Source organism: Camelus bactrianus, chromosome 5, assembly GCF_048773025.1.
Source record: "Camelus bactrianus isolate YW-2024 breed Bactrian camel chromosome 5, ASM4877302v1, whole genome shotgun sequence".
NCBI classification, from domain to species: domain Eukaryota; kingdom Metazoa; phylum Chordata; class Mammalia; order Artiodactyla; family Camelidae; genus Camelus; species Camelus bactrianus.
In genome coordinates this window covers 22,108,599-22,120,875 of record NC_133543.1, presented here as the reverse complement: position 1 = coordinate 22,120,875, position 12,277 = coordinate 22,108,599, and the positions used below count along the sequence as shown (strand labels likewise).

The 12,277-nt window shown below is 39.7% G+C and overlaps 1 long non-coding RNA gene across 7 annotated transcripts in view; it reads right to left on the bottom strand.

Annotated features, from left to right (window-relative positions):
- The window catches only part of LOC105083412 (uncharacterized), an 80,964-nt gene that overhangs the window by 34,643 nt on the left and 34,044 nt on the right, over positions 1-12,277 (bottom strand). For all 7 annotated transcript variants that reach the window (XR_012506968.1, XR_012506969.1, XR_006721168.2 and 4 more), the window contains exon 3: positions 11,198-11,282. This is a non-coding gene — a long non-coding RNA (uncharacterized LOC105083412). The remainder of the gene's footprint in view (positions 1-11,197; positions 11,283-12,277) is intronic.

Genomic DNA, 12,277 nt, shown 5'->3' with positions numbered 1-12,277 from the left:
GACCTGATTGAAATAAAAAGGTGCTAATTTGGGGCTGATTAGGACTGCAACCCGGGAGGCACAGATCCAAGAAGCGCTTAAATTGTGTTCTGCTGGATTACAAAATCGGGGAGACTTATAAAGGCAAAAACTGAAGGTTACAGTTAGTGACATGAGTGGTTTATCAAGAATTATAATTGGAGCTGGCAGGAAGTAAGGTTACTTGTTAAGTAAGGACTGTTTGGGGTCCGAAAGGGTTGCATAGTTACAAGAGGAGCCTTTAAGACCATAAGGTTGCAGCTGGCAAGTGTTGTTCTGAATACTGTTGGTGGTGTCCTTGGGTCTGGTACGGTTCAAAGAAAGGTCAAGTTCTCATTGGTGCAGAGACATGTCTCAGATCAGATCCTTAATGTTGGCCTGATTCCATTTTTGTATGCCTGAACTGTGGTTAATCCATTATAATTTTATTTTGTCACCAAGATTATATCTCTTCTGCTGATGACTCCAGAATTACTTTACTAAGGAGGCTTAAAGATGCAATCTGGTTGGGAAGAGAGTGTCTTGCAGCTGAATTTACATAACAGGCACACTATTTTTATTTGCAGTGATTGGGGGTTGGGGGCTACAGAGTTTGGGAGGGGGTTAGCTATAGCCCCACATGCCATTCTTTTAGCCACCACTGTTCTCTACTGTCCTGCCTATGATAGTGATGGTTTCCAACAAATCTAGCTGCTCTTCAAAATCATCGTGGGAGTGAGATTGTTTTTAAACACTTATTTTCATATCCTCTTCCAGAGCCACTGAGCTAGAATCTCTTAGGTGGAGTCTGAGAACTTGGTGTTTAAGAATCTCCACTGGGAAATTCAAGTTGAAGGTATCTGAGCACCTTCTTGGCAAGGAGTAACTTTTTGTAAATAAAGGGAGTGCATCAAGTCTGGAAACATAAGCAAACACATGATAAATCTGTTAACTGATATTATATATTAAACACACAATAAAAGGGATATTTCTATTTCTCAACTCTTATTGCTACTATAAGTTAATTAAACCAGGAGGTCATTAGACTGAGGTGGCTTTAATATCTTAGTGGCCTATGTCAGCAAACCAAAACCCAAGCCTGAAATGCCTCAAGGTGAATAAATCAAAACCTAAGGACAACCCATCACAAACAGCCGATTAGGCTTTCCCAAATAAGGCAATCGCTTACGCTATAGCCAATCAAATCATTTCCTTGCTTTATTTCTGCCTTTTCTCTATCAAAGACTTTCCCCGAGCTCTCCTTTCCCTGAGCCCCTTACCACTTCTGGCTGACTCCAGTTGATTTTTGCTCAAATAAACTCTTTAAGGTTTTAACATGCCTCGCTTTATCTTTTAACACTACAGACAGCTTACTGTAAAATCTGCACTAGTGAAATTAGTAAGCATTTATATTCTGTTACTCTCGGTGAAGGACACAAAAGAGGAATGTGATAATAACAAAAATAATAATGGCTAACATCTATTAAGCACCTAATACATGTCAGGCACTTTACTAAATGCTTTACATGCATTGTCTCATTTATTCTTTACCAGACTTCTACTGCATGGAGACCATACTCAGGATCAACTTATCCACTATGCTCACTATGTTCAGTGCCTAGGGTCCAGGATACTTTTAGGGGTCCATGAACATGTTATAGCTTCTTTTAGAATCAGAAAGGAAAACAAAGGAAGATGCTCTTCCCTGGATGTTAGTCTTCATACTCACACAGCCATAAAATATAATTTTCTTTTTACAAAATTTTTTTAATTCTTTAAGTGTAGTCGATTTACAATGCTAGCTTCAAGGTGTACAGCAAAGCAATTCAGTTTATAATTTTTTTAATGGAGTGTCTCATGAGGGCAAAAGTGCCTCGGGCCTTAGAAAGTCATGATACAGCCCTCACTATAAACATTCCCACTTAACAGATAAAGAAACTGAGGCTCAATCAAGTTAAGAAATAAAACATGCCACATAGCTAGGAAATGGCAGAGGTAATTTTTGGATGTAGGTCTGGGGGACTCCACCAATGCCCCCTTTGACCCTTTTAACCACCAAACTATACATTATACAACATTGTGTAGCGAGAAGCTCAGATCAAGTTGGGGAAACAAAATACTTCAAGAGAATATGATTAACTGCCTAAATTCCAGATTATGTAGGACCTGAGGCTTTTACAACTTGGAAGATCTTCTTTAAGGAAAAAATACACAATCACAAATAAAAATTAGGTATACAGTCTTGGAGTGGGCTGTCCAAGTAAGGCGGCCCTCAAATGTAAGCCTCGTTAGCTTCATGGTACACCCATCTTACCTAAATGTCCCTGGGCCTAAAGAAGGCCAGAGAAGGAAGGAATCAGTGTCAGCTAGAAATATCAGCAAAGTTTTTAAGGAGGTAATGGGGCTCTGTAGTGTGGCTCTGACTGGGCACCGTGAGTGTAAAGGTGGGGGTGGGGGGAGGCATAAGCACCATCTGGTCAGGGGAGGGTAGAGAACTCCACCCGCCTGAAACCCACAGCAGAGGGGAGCCCTGGGTTTGCTGAGGACGGCAGTGCCTATTTGAAATACCAGGATGGAAAGGCTGCTGGGAATCTTGTGTGCTCCTGGGTCTTTCGTCATTACACAGGGAAAGGAATTACATGGATGAGGAATCTGGTGCCATGGGCAGGACTCTCGGTGGGGGGAGAGGTGGAAAGAAGCAAAGAGATCTGATTAAAGGACAAGTCTAGGTGTGTTTTAATGAGCACTTGATAAATTATGGGTGGCAGAGAGGAGGGAGGAGTAAAATAGGAAGAGAGTAAGAATGAAAAAGGATCAATCAAGTAGATGTGAGGAATGGAGGGGAGTAGGAGAGAGAGGTGAGTTTTATGTTCTGAGCCTGGCTAATTGAAGGAATAGCTGTGGGACTGCCAGAAATGTAGGGGTTCATTAGGTTTGGTTCTAGAGAAGTTAAACCCAATAACGACAAAAAATCGCCCCACTGAAGGTGGCTGAGTCCCTGGGACAGGGAGGTCTCCTTAACAGAGCCTGACTAGGTTCTGCTGGCACTGTTAGCCTTCACAGTCTTTTCCACATACCAGTTCCCCACCAGATCAACACATTCCTTCTCGATTATGTTAACGGCATTAAGGATCTTGCAGTCAGGTCTTGCTCTTCTAGCTAAGAAGCATTTTGCTTTTAACATGGTTTTTGTTGAACACTATTATGAGATTAGCTATAATTTAACTGTCAGAGTTTCAGCCTATCCCGCTGCCTCTCTCCAGGAGAGTGGTCAAGAGGACTAGTCACAAGGAAAACAGAAAGAAGAGAATGGATCTGAGAGAGAACCAGAGAACTATAAGACATAGGGACTTGGAATTAGAAAGAAAGTAGAGTCTTTTGAGGATTCAAAATATATTAACTGCATACCTGTCACACATTAGGCTCTGTGCTTGAAACAAAAGCCACCACTATGAAAGAAATGCTGTCCCTGCCTTGAAGGTATCTGAGTTTTCAAGGATGGATGACAGGGTCAGGCAGAGGATTAAGAACAGCAGATTCTAGAGGGTGGGGAGCAGGATGATGCATTTAGCTTTAGCCATGTTAAATTTGATGTTCTGAAAATGTCAAGTATGTCCAATACACAACTGTAAGCATGGGAATGGAGTTCAGGAGAGAAGGCAGGACAAGAGAAAGAGATATAAATTTCAAAGTATAATAACCAGCATCAAGTTAATGCCTGAGGCAGGCCTGGGGGATGAAAGTAGCGTTTCCAAGGCCAATCGTGTAGTATCAGCAGAGGTTTTTAACAGAGCTACAGGTGCTTTGAAAATTGAGGAATTATACAGAATTCGTGAAAGAAAGGAAAGGTGTTAAAACAAATAGAGTGATTTCAATAAAACAAACAAAGAAACGAACAAACAAACCCAAACAGAGTGGTGAATACGGCACAAACAAGCAAGCAAGTTAGCCAAACTTGGAGGAGGGTCCACTCCCCATCTTGCTTTTTGAGATACAAATTTCCCTGTAAGTTAATACTTTACCTACATCTTCAAAATGTTGATATGTGGTTTGTGTTGTTCCTCATTTTTCTAAATATTAGCCCATGAATTATTCAGATGTAACTGCTAAATATATGGGGTTATATTGGTCATGATATAGATAGATATAGATAACACATATATGGATTTGACTGGAGAGGAATTTAATACAGAGAACTGATTCTGCGGGGCCACAGACCGAGAAGCAAACTGGGGACACTGAGCCAATCAGAGATGAGCACTTCTAGGTCTTCAGGAACAATAGGAGGAGGTGGCTTTACCTTAGCTTAAAGCTGGACCCATCTGAAGTGAGTCAGAGCCAAAGTGGGGAGGGCCCAACAGAAGCTGGGAGCCAAGGGAGGCAATCCACAGGAAGAGGGAAGCATCCTGCCTCTCCCCTGTCTGCCTCCTAATCTAAGGCCTGTGCTGCCAGCGTCTCCCATTGTCAGAGCCCACCTGGATGCCAGAGCCAAATGGAGCCTGGGAATTGTGGTTCCCTTTTACAAGGGGGAGCGTAAAGGGAAAACAGTCCAGAGGAGGTGACTATGTCTTTGTTACTTATTTGTAAGTTTATTATACTGTGATCAAAGACTGTAGCCTATTTGACGGTAATTATTTGGTATTTACTGAAACTCACTTTGTGGTCCAGGACATAGGTTTTGTAAATGTTCCAAGCGCTGTTGAAAAGAATGTGGATTCCTTGTCTTGCAAGTGGGCAGCGCTCCACACACATCCATCAGACTTGGTATATCAGTTGTGTTGTCCACACAATAAAGATACATCTTGATCCAGACAACTATTTTTGATGGCATGAAGTCAGTTTTTGAAAGAAATTTGTTAAAAAAAAAATCTCTCCTGATGATTGTGGATTTATCAAATTCACATGCTAGCTGAATGAAAAATAATCTACAAGGAACATGAACGGAAATAGCTGGAAGGCTGGTACACTGGTCCAGGTGAGAAACAATGGTAGCCTGGCCCAAGATGGGAAGGATGTAGAGAGAAAGGGAGAAAGGAAGTTAATGCTGATTCCTAGGTTTCTGGCTTGGGTAACTGGATGTGTGGTGGTATGGTCCACACCTATGGACAGCCACTGACCAGGGTTTTTCCTTGAGCAAATTACATAAACTCTCTGGACTCAGTTTTCTTACTTATAAAAATGGATATAATGATAGATTATATTTCATAGGTTATTGTGATGGTGAAAAAAGTTAATATACATAAAGTACTTAGGACCATAGCTAAATAACTCTTCTACATAAGCTTTTATTATTACCAATTAGGATATGGTTAAAGGAGTTAAGATTTGGGTTTGAGGTGGGAAATCAAGATTTCCTACTGACACTCATTATGTTTGAGTTGTTCTGTTAAATTATTTTTCAATAAAGAGGGGCTGAGTGATCTCAGCAAATACTGCTTAGGGAACAAACAGGATGGAAGCGGAGAAAAGGCCACTGGAAGGTCAAAGGCAACTTACAAGAGGTGGCAGAATCAAGGGAAGATTTTCTTAAGGAAGGGAGAGTGGATCATGGATTCAGGAGAGAAGAAGGAGCCACTTCAGAGGGACAGGGAGTAGCTGCAAGACTGCCCAAATGTACTTTCTGTATATTTTTATTTCTCAGTGTTGCAGGGTGCTATTGTCTGGCTTGGTTGTGGTGAGGAAGCCAGTCATCCCCAAAAAGCTGCAGAAGAGCAGAACTCTGGAAAAAAATGACTGCAATGAACAGAGCAACACTAACTTACTTTGTGTGTGATTTATCAGATGATCAGGAAATAGATTACCTGAGTGACAGCTTGTTGAGAAGCCTGTATTCAACTTTTGGTGCAACAGGAAGAAGTGAATAATATGATGACGAAGATTCAGGAACACGTAAGTTTCTAGCTTCGAGCTACTGTGTGGAATGAAAGTGGAAATTATGAATTCCACAGTATGCACTGCCTTGCCAGGTTTTAGTGGGAGATTATGCATGACCACATCTCTCCCACAAGTTTGCACAGGCTTAGGAATTTTCTCATTAAGGTTGTTATACAATCTGCATTTTAGCAAGGACACACAAATGAGTGGAAAGAATATTCCCAGGCTTATTAATCTTGGTTTATAATTATGTGTCCCCCTTTACTGGGTTAGTGTCAAATTACTTTTTCGTTTTCACAGTGTTAAGAAGGAGAGCATTGCTTTAAGCCTATTGTAATTGGAGCCATCTTTCATAAAACAATCTTAGATCAATCACACATAAATTATAAGCTAGATTTAATTACAAAGTCATTAACACATTTGACATAAATAGAAAATAAAAATCAAGTTCTGTGTAAAGACAGGAGATTTAACACACATTTCTACCTTCTTGCCTTCCTGAAACCCCCAATAATACAACCGATGAAGGGATATTTTAAGGCTTAAACCCAATAAATGGAGAAAACCGGAGGTCGTTTTGGAAGCTGGAAAGCAGATGAACACAAATAGTGACAGAATAAGCAGAGCTGAGAAAGTTGAATCCAATCAAGCAGTAGAGAAAACTAATCTGATTTATAGAAAATCAAAGATTTAGAAACTAATGGCAGCAGGTCCTTGTGGAAGTGAGGATAAAAAGAACATAGACTTAATAAGGACGATTGTTAGGAAGTCTGTTTTAAGATGAACTGGATCTAGACTCCCCCCCAGATCCATGCACCATCCCAGAAACTGTCCCTTCTTTAACCAGCAAAGAGTGATGGTTTATTTTCAGAAGGAAGTAAAATAGATGGTCTGAATACCCATGCCGTTGAGGGTGATGGAGCTGTGCTAACAACTGGGGGACAAATGAATGTACCCATATTATTTTTGGAGACCTAACATGACAAATTCATCTTTCTCAGTTCTGAGTCCAGGACACTGAAAGCTAGACCTTCACCCTCCTGGTGGAACACTGAATGAGTCTTTTCTGGGAAATATGGCCAGTCCATGAAGAAAAATGTGACATTGGAAAAATACTGACATTGAAAGTTTCCTCATTACACAGCCCACCCTAATGTTCATATAGTGAAACTCACATCAGACCAGCCCATGTCTCACACCCTCAGAGCTTCCAGTCAGTACTTTAGTATCTCACTCTTAAATGCTGTCAGATACAAAGATGATGTATGAGATATCTGAGGAAAGTTAACCTGGAAGACAGAAAATAAAGAGAAAAAAAGCAATGTTGAAGAAATATAGATAAAACAAATGTCCTGGAGAATGTCATTCTAAGTGAAGTAAGCCAGAAAGAGAAAGAAAAATACCATATGAGATCGCTCATATGTGGAATCTAAAAAACAAACAAACAAACAAACAAAGCATAAATACAGAACAGAAACAGACTCATAGACATAGAATACAGACTTGTGGTTGCCAAGGGGGTGGGGAGTGGGAAGAGATAGACTGGGATTTCAAAATTGTAGAATAGATAAACAAGATTATACTGTATAACACAGGGAAAGATATACAAGATCTTATGGTAGCTCACAGAGAAAGGAATGTGACAATGAATATATATATGTTCATGTATATTTGAAAAATTGTGCTCTACACTGGAATTTGACACAACATCGCAAAATGATTATAGATCAATAAAAAATGTTAAAAAAAAGTCAAAAACATCACAAAGAGAATGACTACAATTAAGAAACAAGAACAGAATTCCAGCCCCAAATAAACAAACGAGTAAATAAACAGAATGTTCCAAAAACGTAAAGAAAGTCTTGGAAATGAAATACAATAGCAGAAACAAAAATCTTTGATAGAAAGATTAAAATATAAAGCTGAGAAACTTTACCAGCAAAAAGAAAAGAAGAAGGAAAATAGAAGATTAAAAAACTAAGACAATTAAAAATTGATCATGGAAAATTAGCATAAAAAATAAAGAGAAAGAAAACAGAGAAAATGGAGGCGGGAGCTGGTTAATGATCTGAGTTTCCAAATTGATACATTTATCAAGTGAAAACTGACTCACGCTAGTACAACAGCATTGTGAAATTTCAAACATTTAGGGCAAGGAGAAGATCCTGCAAGATTGTAAAGAAGAAGAAGAAAAAAAATCCAGATCATACACATAAGATCAGCAATGAATGAGAATAAAAATGCTCCCCCACACTTAAGTAAAGGTGATTGTTCTGTTGTCATGGTAACAAGTGGCCATTAAAATGGTTTTAAAGTCATTTAATCAATCAAAGGCAACTACCCTGGATGAACATGCCTTTGCAAGCCAACCAATCTGCATGAGACACTCACTTCTGACCACTGGCCCATCAGGGATGGACTCACTCCAATAAACACACCCAAGGAACTGTGATTCTGCAGATGATGGCAACCCACTAAAGCCTCTGAAAGTCCACTAATCCCTAAACTCTGTGCTTCCCATAACGTCAGACATGCTTAGCAGTCTGGTTGCTTGGAGAGACTGTGCCTGACCAGCAGAGCTCTCCCCTACTAAAACAAGCAATAAGTTCACCTTTGTTCTTTTAATTCAGATGTTGAGTGGTGGTCTCATCAACCTCTGACATAGATTTTTAGCTTCTGAACAGGAGCATTGGAAGTTAGAAAGCAGTGCAGAAAGGCTTTGAAAATTCTGAAGAAAAATAATAACTTAGAATTCTACACCCAATCAAATCATTTAAATATGAGAAGTTTTTTTTTAAGACATTTTCAGACATGAAAGGTATTAAACAATTTATTTCTCACATACCCTTTCTTGGGAAGTCACTGGAAGAAATTTAGCAAGAAGATGTAGGTTACTGGAAACAGGAGATCCAATATAGAAAAAAAGCAAAAGACAGCCCCAGGACAGTGGTGAAGTGAGTCCCAGGATGGTAGTTATACCCCAGGGCGGACTGATCCATGTTACAGCTTGTATCAGCTATCTAGTGCTGCATAACAAATCAACCCAAAAATGCATTGGCTTAAAACATCAATTTAGCTCACATTTTCCTGAGCGGTTCTTCTGGTTGATCTCAGCTAGGATCACTTATGTATCTGTGGTCAGTTAGCAGGTGAGCTGGGAGTGATTGGTTCCATATGACCACACTCATATGTCTGACAGGTGATTTGATAGTTGCTGGGGCCACTGGGATGACGAGGCTATGTTTCTCTCCTTATCCAGTAGGTGAAACTTGCTCTTCACATGACAGCAGGACTCCAAGAGCCCAAAGCACAAGGACTTCTTAAACCTCTACTGTGTCAGATTTGCTAAGAGTTCATTGGCCAAAGCAAATCATGTGGTCAAGTTCAGAATCAAAGTGGAAAGAATACTAAAGTTACAGAGCAAGGGAGCATGGCTACAAGAAAGGGAACTATTATTGGCCATTTTTATCAACCACAGAGCTTATTAGAAGGCTCCAGGAAAAATGTCCTTAAGAAGATGAGATAGGTAAAATGTAACTGATGTGTCTGAACATGTTGAGGAAAGATTTAGACAACTGTCAAAGATTTTGGTGTTGAATTCATGATAAATATAAAGATAACAAATACATATAAACATAAGCAAAGGGGAAAAAAAGCCATTATTAACTCTGAGGATAATAGAACATTGTTCACTAAATAAAAACTAATCATAATTTGCAATAGATTTAGTGGTAATTGGTATTTAATTAGTCATAAATCAGCCAGTTAACACTAAATATCGAACTAATGAAAATTACAATTTGACCAAATTGTGAGAAAAATGGGTGCAAAAGGTGGGTACAGGTAGTGAGGTAGGAAAGATAAAAGAGAGCTGAGTTGACTCTTCCACTCCTCCTGCTGCATGCAAAAGTCAAGAGATCATATCTAAAACTGGAAAATCAAGAAGCAACAATGTAAGACTATTATGTAGGAACATGGAGACAAATACCAAAGTAATCAGGTGAAAGAGGTAAATCTGGTGTCTCTGGGAAGGAAGAAACGATACATGAGGGGACGAGGACCTGCTGTCACAGAGAAATATTTGTCTTTAAAATTATGTGCATGTTGGAGAAGGGTATAGCTCAAGTGGTGGCGCGTATGCTCAGCATTCATGAGATCCTGGGTTCAATCCCCAGTACCTCCTCTAAAAATAAATAAATAAACCTAATTATCTCCCCCACTGCTAAAATTAAGTAATACAAGAAAAAAATTATGTGCACATTAACTTAAGTACAAATAAAAAAAGAGAAAGAAGACAGAAAAGAAAGTGTTCAGTGTCTTTAATCCAGACTGATATGCAATAATCTATTTAACATCAAGTAACAAAAAGCAAAATGCAGAACAGTTTGTGTACTAAGCTATTGCTTAAATTTTAAAAATGGAGGGAGCAGCAAAATATTAATATATGCTTGCATATATATGCATGGAATAATTCATCAGAAAGCCATTGCTTCTACCTTCCAAACAAATCCGGATTCCAAACCACATCTCACCCTTCCATTGCTCTCAACCTTAGGAAAGCCATCACCTCTTGCCTATTCTAGGTCAGCAGCCTTCTCATTGCTTGACTGGCCTTCCTGCCTCCATCCTTCAGTCTAGTCCCTGCATAGCTCCGAGCATCCAGTTTAAAGAAAAATCAAATGACATCTTCCCTCTGTTCAAAACCCTTGAAGTTTTTGTTTTGTTTTGTCTTGTTTTTTTCATCAGGTGGAATAAAACTGGACTCTTCACCAGGGCTCCACAGCCTAGTGTCATCTGGTTCTGATCCTGCCCTCATCTTGTTCTAGCTCATTCTTCCTGCAACTCATGGTCCCTTGGCCTAGAGTGCTTTTTCCAGATATAGAGGCTGGCTTGTCACCCAGATCTCTGCTCAAATGTCAGCTCCTCAGACGGACCTCTCCTAGTCCCTGTCTCTGTCCTCTCCATCAACACTCACCACTTTCCTATCATTGTCTACCCTGATTTATTTTTCTTCATAGCACTTATCACCATTTGACACTTAATTATACATTAAATGTTTAGTTGTTTATTAACTGTCTCCCCCAACAGCATGTACAGTCCCAGGAGGGAAGCCATGCTTGTCTGTTTTGTTTATTGCATTTACCCCCATGTACCCAAAACAGGGCCTGGTGCATAGTAGCTATTAGTAAATTTCTTCTGAATAAATTAATAATGAAAAATACAGGAAACCACCTCCCAACTATTTATAGTAGCTGCTTTGGGGAAGGGAACTGGGAACTTGGGTGTCAGGGGTGAGAGAGCAAGAGAGAAGTAACTTTTCCCTTACCTGGGTCCTCAGACCTTAAACTTCTCCAGCACCCAGAGTCCAGTCAGCAATCTCCCCACTAGGGTAAAGGTAACATTTCATTGGCCTAAGATAAAGAAGGCATTAGTAACACTCAATTCATACATTTTGAGTACATGCATATAATTTAGAAATTATATTCTGAACTGCACGTTCAACATATTTTTGCCAATTAGGGTATAAAATAAAAAAGTTTGGTCTGTAAGTTTGGTCACAAATGGATAGCCTGTAGGTCTTGGACATAGCAGACATGTTTGATTTGTCTCATACTGTTTTAAGTTGAATGAATCAAAATCCAGAGATTTCACATAAGATTCCAGATGTCTGGGTTTCTTGAGATACCAGAGTTGCTGGCAGTATTGGTCCTGTGACCTGCTGGAGCCAGCTGAGCGCAGCCCTGTTTAGAAGGGACGTGGATCCCGTGCACTGAAGCTTTCCCTAGCAGCTTCCTGTGGGGTCTCAGGCTCAGCTCACCTCACTCCCTGCAGGCATTTACTTTATGGTTCTTTTCTGACTGTTTCTCAGTCTTAACCAAATCACTTTTACCTAAGAGCAGTGAAAATGCTGAAATTTTCTAATAATCAACTTAAACAAAATTTAAAAAAGACTGCATTCAGAGTTATCTATCTCGACACCACACTTACTCTTTCAATCTGTTGTGTGAGAGTCACAGGGCACAGGGCAGATGTCGGCACAGCCATGATTGACAGAGTGTGTCCCCGTGAATCACAGTCCCTGGCATGTGTCCTGGCTGGGAGCAGGCTGAGAACCACTGATCTGTAGTCCGCATTGTGTACTTTGATATCCAATTATATACAGTCCTTCTTTGTTAAATATGTATCTACAGCCCCATAAAAACTTCTTGTAAGAAATGCTGCGTATAGTACCTCTGAGTTCCTCAGAGGATCAAGTATTGAGAATATTTAATAAAGGCTGTTTGGTTATGCGATTAACATAAAAAAGTATGGATTCTGCCAGTGCTTATAACTTATATCACTATGGTTTGCAGAGTTAAATATATAGAGATAGTAAGAGAAGTGTACCCAAACACACATGTTTTAT